Source organism: Tamandua tetradactyla, chromosome 4, assembly GCF_023851605.1.
Source record: "Tamandua tetradactyla isolate mTamTet1 chromosome 4, mTamTet1.pri, whole genome shotgun sequence".
Taxonomy (NCBI): Eukaryota; Metazoa; Chordata; class Mammalia; order Pilosa; family Myrmecophagidae; genus Tamandua; species Tamandua tetradactyla.
In genome coordinates, this window is record NC_135330.1 from 187814469 (window position 1) to 187825046 (window position 10578).

Genomic DNA, 10578 nt, shown 5'->3' on the forward strand with positions numbered 1-10578 from the left:
ATTTGCAGAACATCTGAACCGAGTGTGGTGCCCGTGATGATGAGTAGCAGTATCTTGCCATGTTAAGGAACACAGACTTTTCAGGGAGACAAAATAGACAAAACAGAGGGTTGCAAAGCCAGGGAGAGAGCCGCTTGGATTTGTACTTCAGATGGACAACTCCTGCTGTGGTAAGGAAGGTGGATTCTGGGATTATGGTCTGTTGGAGACCATAGCCAGGAAGGCTGCTTGGGTGGTTTTAGGGGAGAGGAGGTAAGAGTCTGAACCAAAGCAGTGGTAACAGAGATGGGAGAGTGGAGGCATGAATATTGAAGAGGAAAAATCAGAAGTGATTGCCTAGATGTGGGGACAAATGGGGATGACCCCAGGATCCCTAGTTGGGTGACACGTGAGCTCACAAATAAAGGCATAAAAGTGAGGGTGAGGAAATGGGGGAGCTTGGTTTGGAAATGGGACATTCCTTGTGTGCTGGCATGATGGAGATGAATAAGTTTGCCCTTATCCCTTGAAGGTTCACTTGTCACCCCCATGTCGTACCTTAATCGCCTCACCGTCACTTTCCTTCCCAGGAGCATCACTGCCTTACCTTCTGCTGTGACTTCCCGGGTTCATATGGCACATCAGGGTAAAACATGTCTTCATTCCCCACTCCAGGACTGCCCTTGGAGAGACTCTAGCACCACTGCGGTCGCTGGTATGTCTCCTTCTCAGGTAGAGCAAAGCCCTCTATCTCCCCTGTCAAAGGAAGGTATTTCCCGTCTCCCCAGCCTCCTAGAGCAAAATATTGTTTGTTTCCCTAGCGGACTTTCCTTTTGTAGACACGCCTGCTCTCTTAGGCCATGTGGGAGTCATTCTCACTGATTTGGGGCAAATTTCATATGATTATGGTCACCATGGAGAACTGAAAATAAGTTGCAAGCCCAAGAGGCATCCCTCTATGAAGTCAGGGGGCCACGTTAATCATGGATTTGGCATTTCAAAGATTTGACCCAACTTGTGTCAAGATTCACAGTAATAAAGATGTAAAAGTAGGACGTTGTTGGTTCAGAGGCAATGTCAACATCTAGTCTCAAGCTGTGCATTAGCACTAGTTTGCTTACTAGAGAGACACTGGATGGGCACATTTCATATTGATTTAAAATATGATGATGTCATTCACAGCACACGTGCTGTCAATCCCTGTGTCTCACAGAGAGCTGCAAACAGAAAATCTTTCAAAGCAGCATCTTCCTTGGCTTTGGGGTTTTCTCCCTTCTCTGGTTTGCCTGGGGGTTGCATTAGTGATCTTTGAATAGTGATACGTTTTTGAGTGTTGATAAATCTTAATGGAAAGTTTGAGTGGGCTGCTAACGAGGGTTTGCTTGTGGCATTTTAATATTTTAATTATTATTTTCTTTTGTATGTGTCTGTGTGTAAAAGAGAAAACAAACAAAGGCATTTTCTTCTGTTCTTGAATCTCAGGGTCACTCTTAAGCTAGAGGTGATTATTTTCACTAATTAAAAATATAAATATATGAATGGTATCCCCAAATGCTACAAGGAAAATTCCTCCCTTAAAATACTTAAAACGCAAACCTTATCAAGGATTTTGCTTTCTTGGGCATTTAGATCCCGGGTTTTGAATTTTCTAGAGTAGGTCAGACTCTGGTTGTTACGGATTGAATCATGTCTCCCATAAGGAAGTGTTCAAGTTCTAACCCCTGGCCTGTGAATATGAGCCCATTTATAAGTAGGATCTTCGAAGATTCTATAAAGATGAGGCCAAATTGAATCAGGGTGGGCCTTCATCCAATATGATAGCATCCTTATAAATGGAGGAAATGTTGACCCATTAGTAGGGATGAGTAGGAGACAGAAGGAGACGATGGCTATGTGATGGAAGCAGAGATTGCGTTATGGATTGCCAATAAGACCCCACCCGAACCCTACAGATTTCAGAGAAAGTACAGCCCTGCTGAAATCTTGGTTTTGAACTTCTAGTCTCCCAAACTGTGAGACACTAAATTCCTCTTGCTTAAGTCAACTGCTCTGTGGTATTTGCCATAGCAACCTTGGAAAATTAAGACGCTGGTAATGTTCACCCTTAACAAGCCTTCTTGAATTCACCCTCCAGTCCATCTCTGCTTATGTAAATTGGAAATTGAACCATCTTTTCATTCAATTCTGTTCAGATATTGAACAGACAATATGTTGTTCTGTTCAGATATTGTCACTTCCCTGAAAACTTCCCAGATAACTGTAGCTGGAAGGACCAACCCACCCCACCTCCATCACATCCTGAAGGACCCACAGAGTCCCAGGGAAGGTCCTTCACATCTCCTTGTTCTTACTCTTTTGTTTTCTTCCTCTGGTTTTTCTCCTTCTCCACCCCACCTCCCTTATCTATATGTTTTCTTTTTTCTTCTGGCATATTTCACTTACTGGTTTTGCTCACAGTTAACTTTTAATCTTCCCATCCTGGATTGTAGGCCTCTTGAAATTAAGAGCATATTTATTCTTTTCTCTGTTTCCCAAGTGCTAAGCTTAAGGCCTTACCTCATAATAAGTGACAAATAAAAACATTGCTGGGTGACTCATGACTGGATTCTCCATACACATATCATTTCAGCAGTGACTTTTGGAGAAGTTTCGGACTGAAACATGTAGCTGCCCAATAGCCCTATTGGTGGTTCTTTGGCATGTTGAGTGCACAACCATCTCTGCCTTATTTGGCCACTCTACTGGGTTGTGGTTTGAGGTGCTTGCCCTGCCGATTTCATGCTTCCAGTTCAGTCTCATTTGATCTTCATTTCCAGGGCTTCAGTTCTGTATAATTCTGAGGCTTCCCATCCTTTGATGGCCAGAATAAGTACGATCTGTAGTGGAAATGTGGAAATTTTTCAGTGGTAAGTTAGCTATCTGCCCTGCGTATAATGACTACGGCTATAATTCAGTGTGATGAGAGTTACTGACAAATTCTACACATTTACACAGTGTTATCAATGCTCAGAAGCCATCACAGGAAACAACTTCTTGGTGCAACTTCATAGTCTGCGTTCGATATGACAAAGAGAGTGGAATAAGTTTGTATAGGGTTGCTCACACTGCAGTCATTGAATAACATCTTCATGGTTCTTCTGCCACAAATATTTGTATTTAATGTGTCATTACATTTTTTTCCCACTTAAATAAAAGTTTCTTTTTAAAGGAAATTCTTATTACACTGCAAATTGAGAAGTGGTATCACTTGACATAATTACTTTAAAAATTAATTCAAGACTACTGAATCAATTTTTATTCCCTGGGCACACCAAATTACACTCATCCCGTGCAAGATTGCACAAACTAATGTGCCACACTATGGGAAATGCTTTTGTGATCCAAAGAGCACTTGGTAGAAAGAGATGCATTGGTGAATTCAGACTCTGCTGCTGAGTAGTTGTGCTACTTCTTTTTTTTTTTTTTATTAATTATAAAAAAAGAATTAAGAAAACAATTAGAAATCATTCCATTCTACATGTAAAATCAGTAATTCTTAATAACATCACATAGTTGCATATTCATCATTTCTTAGTACATTTGCATCGATTTAGAAAAAGAAATAAAAAGACAACAGAATAAGAATTAAAACAATAATAGAAAGAAAGAAAAAAAAAACAAAAAACCTATACCTCACATGCAGCTTCATTCAGTGTTTTAACATAATTGCATTACAATTGGGTAGTATTGTGCTGTCCATTTCTGAGTTTTTATATCCAGTCCCGTTGTACAGTCTGTATCCCTTCAGCTCCAATTACCCCTTCTCTTTTTTTTTTTTTTAATTAACGGAAAAAAAGAAATTAACCCAACATTTAGAAATCATACCATTCTACATATGCAATCAGTAATTCTTAACATCCTCACATAGATGCATGATCATCATTTCTTAGTACATTTGCATTGGTTTAGAAGAACTAGCAACATAACTGAAAAAGATATAGAATGTTAATATAGAGAAAAAACTAAAAGTAATAATAGTAAAATCAAAACAAAACAAAACAAAACAAAACAAAAACCTATAGCTCAGATGCAGCTTCATTCAGTGTTTTAACATGATTACTTTACAATTAGGTATTATTGTGCTGTCCATTTTTGAGTTTGTATCTAGTCCTGTTACACCGTCTGTATCCCTTCAACTCCAATAGCCCATTATCTTACCCTGTTTCTACCTCCTGCTGGACTCTGTTACCAATGACATATTCCAAATTTATTCTCGAATGTCTGTTCACATCAGTGGGACCATACAGTATTTGTCCTTTAGTTTTTGGCTAGACTCACTCAGCATAATGTTCTCTAGGTCCATCCATGTTATTACATGCTTCATAAGTTTATCCTGTCTTAAAGCTGCATAGTATTCCATCGTATGTATATACCACAGTTTGTTTAGCCACTCTTCTGTTGATGGAGATTTCGGCTGTTTCCATCTCTTTGCAATTGTAAATAACGCTGCTATAAACATTGGTGTGCAAATGTCCGTTTGTGTCTTTGCCCTTAAGTCCTTTGAGTAGATACCCAGCAATGGTATTGCTGGGTCGTATGGCAATTCTATATTCAGCTTTTTGAGGAACCGCCAAACTGCCTTCCACAGTGGTTGCACCATTTGACATTCCCACCAACAGTGGATAAGTGTGCCTCTTTCTCCGCATCCTCTCCAGCACTTGTCATTTTCTGTTTTGTTGATAATGGCCATTCTGGTGGTTGTGAGATGATATCTCATTGTGGTTTTGATTTGCATTTCTCTAATGGCCAGGGACATTGAGCATCTCTTCATGTACCTTTTGGCCATTTGTATTTCCTCTTCTGATAGGTGTCTGTTCAAGTCTTTTTCCCATTTTGTAATTGGGTTGGCTGTCTTTTTGTTGTTGAGATGAACAATCTCTTTATAAATTCTGGATATTAGACCTTTATCTGATATATCATTTCCAAATATTGTCTCCCATTGTGTAGGCTGTCTTTCTACTTTCTTGATGAAGTTCTTTGATGCACAAAAGTGTTTAATTTTGAGGAGCTCCCATTTATTTGTTTCCTTCTTCAGTGTTCTTGCTTTAGGTTTAAGGTCCATAAAACCGCCTCCAGTTGTAAAATCCATAAGATATCTCCCAACATTTTCCTCTAACTGTTTTATGGTCTTAGACCTAATGTTTAGATCTTTGATCCATTTTGAGTTAACTTTTGTATAGGGTGTGAGAGATGGGTCTTCTTTCATTCTTTTGCATATGGATATCCAGTTCTCTAGGCACCATTTATTGAAGAGACTGTTCTGTCCCAGGTGAGTTGGCTTGACTGCCTTATCAAAGATCAAATGTCCATAGATGAGAGGGTCTATATATGAGCACTCTATTCGATTCCATTGGTCGATATATCTATCTTTATGCCAATACCATGCTGTTTTGACCACTGTGGCTTCATAATATGCCTTAAAGTCAGGCAGCGCGAGACCTCCAGCTTCGTTTTTTTTCCTCAAGATGTTTTCAGCAATTCGGGGCACCCTGCCCTTCCAGATAAATTTGCTTATTGGTTTTTCTATTTCTGAAAAATAAGTTGTTGGGATTTTGATTGGTATTGCATTGAATCTGTAAATCAATTTAGGTAGGATTGACATCTTAACTATATTTAGTCTTCCAATCCATGAACACGGTATGCCCTTCCATCTATTTAGGTCTTCTGTGATTTCTTTTAACAGTTTTTTGTAGTTTTCTCTATATAGGTTTTTTGTCTCTTTAGTTAAATTTATTCCTAGGTATTTTATTCTTTTAGTTGCAATTGTAAATGGGATTCGTTTCTTGATTTCCCCCTCAACTTGTTCATTACTAGTGTATAGAAATGCTACAGATTTTTGAATGTTGATCTTGTAACCTGCTACTTTGCTGTACTCATTTATTAGCTCTAGTAGTTTTGTTGTGGATTTTTCTGGGTTTTTGATGTATAGTATCATATCGTCTGCAAACAGTGATAGTTTTACTTCTTCCTTTCCAATTTTGATGCCTTGTATTTCTTTTTCTTGTCTAATTGCTCTGGCTAGAACCTCCAACACAATGTTGAATAATAGTGGTGATATTGGACATCCTTGTCTTGTTCCTGATCTTAGGGGGAAAGTTTTCAATTTTTCCCCATTGAGGATGATATTAGCTGTGGGTTTTTCATATATTCCCTCTATCATTTTAAGGAAGTTCCCTTGTATTCCTATCTTTTGAAGTGTTTTCAACAGGAAAGGATGTTGAATCTTGTCAAATGCATTCTCTGCATCAATTGAGATGATCATGTGATTTTTCTGCTTTGATATGTTTTTTGTTGACATGGTGTATTACATTAATTGATTTTCTTATGTTGAACCATCCTTGCATACCTGGGATGAATCCTACTTGGTCGTGATGTATAATTCTTTTAATGTGTTGTTGGATACGATTTGCTAGAATTTTATTGAGGATTTTTGCATCTATATTCATTAGAGAGATTGGTCTGTAGTTTTCTTTTTTTGTAATATCTTTGCCTGGTTTTGGTATGAGGGTGATGTTGGCTTCATAGAATGAATTAGGTAGTTTTCCCTCCACTTCGATTATGTTGAAGAGTTTGAGGAGAATTGGTACTAATTCTTTCTGGAACGTTTGGTAGAATTCACATGTGAAGCCATCTGGTCCTGGACTTTTCTTTTTAGGAAGATTTTGAATGACTAATTCAATTTCTTTACTTGTGATTGGTTTGTTGAGGTCATCTATGTCTTCTTGAGTCAAAGTTGGTTGTTCATGTCTTTCCAGGAACCCGTCCATTTCCTCTAAATTGTTGTATTTAGTAGCGTGAAGTTGTTCATAGTATCCTGTTATTACCTCCTTTATTTCTGTGAGGTCAGTAGTTATGTCTCCTCTTCCATTTCTGATCTTATTTATTTGCATCCTCTCTCTTCTTCTTTTTGTCAATCTTGATAAGGGCCCATCAATCTTATTGATTTTCTCATAGAACCAACTTCTGGTCTTATTGATTTTCTCTATTGTTTTCATGTTTTCAATTTCATTTATTTCTGCTCTGATCTTTGTTATTTCTTTCCTTTTGCTTGCTTTGGGATTAGTTTGCTGTTCTTTCTCAGTTCTTCCAAGTGGACAGTTAATTCCTGCATTTTTGCCTTTTCTTCTTTTCTGATATAGGCATTTAGGGCAATAAATTTCCCTCTTAGCACTGCCTTTGCTGCATCCCATAAGTTTTGATATGTTGTGTTTTCATTTTCATTTGCCTCGAGGTATTTACTAATTTCTCTTGCAATTTCTTCTTTGACCCACTCGTTGTTTAAGAGTGTGTTGTTGAGCCTCCACGTATTTGTGAATTTTCTGGCATTCCGCCTATTATTGATTTCCAACTTCATTCCTTTATGATCCGAGAAAGTGTTGTGTATGATTTCAATCTTTTTAAATTTGTTGAGACTTGCTTTGTGACCCAGCATATGGTCTATCTTTGAGAATGATCCATGAGCACTTGAGAAAAAGGTGTATCCTGCTGTTGTGGGATTTAATGTCCTATAAATGTCTGTTAAGTCTAGCTCCTTTATAGTAATATTCAGATTCTCTATTTCTTTATTGATCCTCTGTCTAGATGTTCTGTCCTGTGCTACTTCTTACTGGTTGTGTCACTTCACTTCTTTGAGCTTCCATTTCCTTATCAAGGAAAAGAGAATAATACAACCACCTTTGCAGGCTGACACATAACATCAAAGCATGTGCAACGTAATATTCAGCCCACTGCCTGGCAAACCAAGGTGTGGGAAAATTAAAATTTAAGCCTTTATAACTATTTTTTTTCAGTGAGTAAATGTGAGGAGAAGACAAAAACAGCCAAGCACTAGAAGTGTTGCTATACATCAACTAACATTGAACTTGGAATTATGCCTCATTATGCCCGAATCATTTAACATTTGCGTGTGCTGGTGGGAACGGATTGCTGGTAATCTGTTTCTCCCTTGGCCCAGAACATAGAAAAGAATCAGAAGTGGTGATAAGCCCCCTAATCTGTGTTAATCCCATTTCTGAGGTCCCCTCCCTGTCCCTTCCTTCCTACCACCCATTTATCTGTGGGTTCACTCCCTCTGTCCTCAGTGTGTGCCAATGTCTTTTGCTTTGGCTCCTTCTTCAGCATCAGGAAGTGCTGTTGTTTCCTGGCCCCCTGCCCTGAGGTCCTCTGAGTGGGTGCATCTGAGGGTGAGTGGAGTGGGGCATCCTACTTAGGAAGGGGGGTTCAGGGTGAGCCGGCTCCCTGGCCAGTCAAGAGAACACTTTCCCCGGGCTCTCCGGCTCGCGGCCCCATAACCCTGGGCAGCTCTGAGCACCTGTGGTTAGGCAGCAAGGAAGGAGTCGTTCCACTGCCCCTGCCTGCCATTTCTCTGCACCCCTAAATCCTCTCAGCAAGCTGGGAAGCAGCCCTCCACCAGGACTGCCTGCTCTGAGCCCACGCCAGCTAGCCCTTTCTCCAAGGACAGGGCACAGAGCCCTTTTTTCAAGGGCTGGAGAACATCAGGTACCAATAGCAGAAGCACTGATCTCTCACCCTCTGGGCAGGGCAGGGGCTCTGGGCAGAGCCAGATCACATTATTGTGAGCACCAGGTAGGTGAGCTCATGGAAAACAGAAGGAGCTCTATTAAGGTGAGGTACAAGAAGTTCCCAGCTCAACTGCTAAGAGTAAATTCCTAAGTCCATTAGTTGGAACTTTAAGACTCTTTTATGTGAGGGAAATTGTTAAAATGAAGATCAGATTCTATGACAAGGGTACAAAGCCTTGCAGCTGATAGTGTGATTGCAATTGCAATGGAAAATAAAGATCTAATATTTGCAGTACTTGCCATTGAGATCTAAAAAGCAATACATCAAAAATAGCTGTAAAAAAACAGCTATACATTTCCATATTGCTGCCTAGTGCCCAAGGACACTGGGTTTGTGCTTCGGGCTGATGGAAGAGATAGGCAGAGTCTCTGCTCCGATGCTGAGAGGACTCCTGCTCCCTCCGCTAAACTGGCTCCTCCCCCCATCCGCCCCCAGCCTTCTGTGCTGCCATTTCCTTAGCTATTACTGAGCACGTACCATGGCACCCACTGGGGACATAAGCATGAAAAAGATGGCCTTTGGCCCAACAAAAGATAATTCAGTGTGAAAAAAATCTTTATGTCACTAAGTTTGTCAGTGGGTGTGCGCTCTGTGGCATTGGACAATGGTAGAGGGCGGGTGTGAACTGCCCCAGTGTGTGTGTGTGTGTGTGTGTGTGTGTGTGTGTGAGCTTGTGTGTCTGTGTGAGCTTGTGTGTCCATGGTTGCTGGGCATTGTCAGTGAACTGCTTTAATATGAGACACCATTTTAGTCACTCAAGCTTAAACTTAACTGAGAATAGGAGTCACTCACATGAACCACGGGTGTCAGCCCTTTGGATTAAGGGAACTTGTGCAAAGAGTGGAGAACTGGAAAGCCTGGGGGCCCTCAGAGACCAGCTGCTCCAGTGGAGGGGGCTCGGGGAGCATCAGGAGGCAACGGGGTGGGAGGGGCAGATCGCAGAAGGACAGGTACACACACGTGCACACACATACACACTCATGCTCAGTATGTGCACTCAAATACACTCACACAGACATGCAGGCACACACACTCAGACACACACATCCCACACTCACATGGGCATGCATCACAATCACATTCAGACATACACTCACACATGCACAAAGACATACTCTGACTCACAACACACATGCACACACACAGAGACTTACATTCACACACAGACATATGGGCACACACAAACACATATGCACTCACACACACACAGAAACACACACTCAGACATACATACACTCACATGCATACTGACCCAGACATACACCACAATCACACACACAGACACAGATATACACACCCTGTCACACTCACACAGATACAGACACACAGACTTGCACACTGATATAAAGACAGGCACACCCTACACACATACCCATGCGTACTCACACACACACACACACACAACATACACACATTCTGGCACACACATATAAATACACATAATTAAACCTGGGATAGCAACCTTTCCCCCAATTAGAAGGACTGTTGTAAATTTAAGGTGTTTCCATTCAAGTAATTGAAAGTTCAAGGCAACTGAGGGCCCTTGACTCCAGAATTGTCCTCCTCATTGCTTCTAGTACATCTCTGTGTCCATGTCCCAAAACCCCTTGTAAGTTTTACCTTCATATCTGCTCCTCTGCCCTAACATTTTCCATTTTGATTAATGGTCACTATTTGTCTACAAAGTCATGTGAGCCAGAAACCAAGGGCATGGGTGCTGAGTTTTCTTCTCTCTATTTGGCCATCGAGTCTCCCCACTGGCCTCTGTCTCCTGAGCATGCCTGGCTCTGGCCTCTTCCTTCCATAGCCACATTCAGAGATCGCCACTTGTCGAGGTGAAAGTTAGAAAGACCATCTCTAGGGAGAGAAAATGGAGTCTCCATTTCCCGAGATGATTTTATTTAATAAATCCCACAGTGGAGAATCTTGGGCTGCTCCCACCTAGAGCAGCAAAAACTTTAAATAGGTTATCCAATC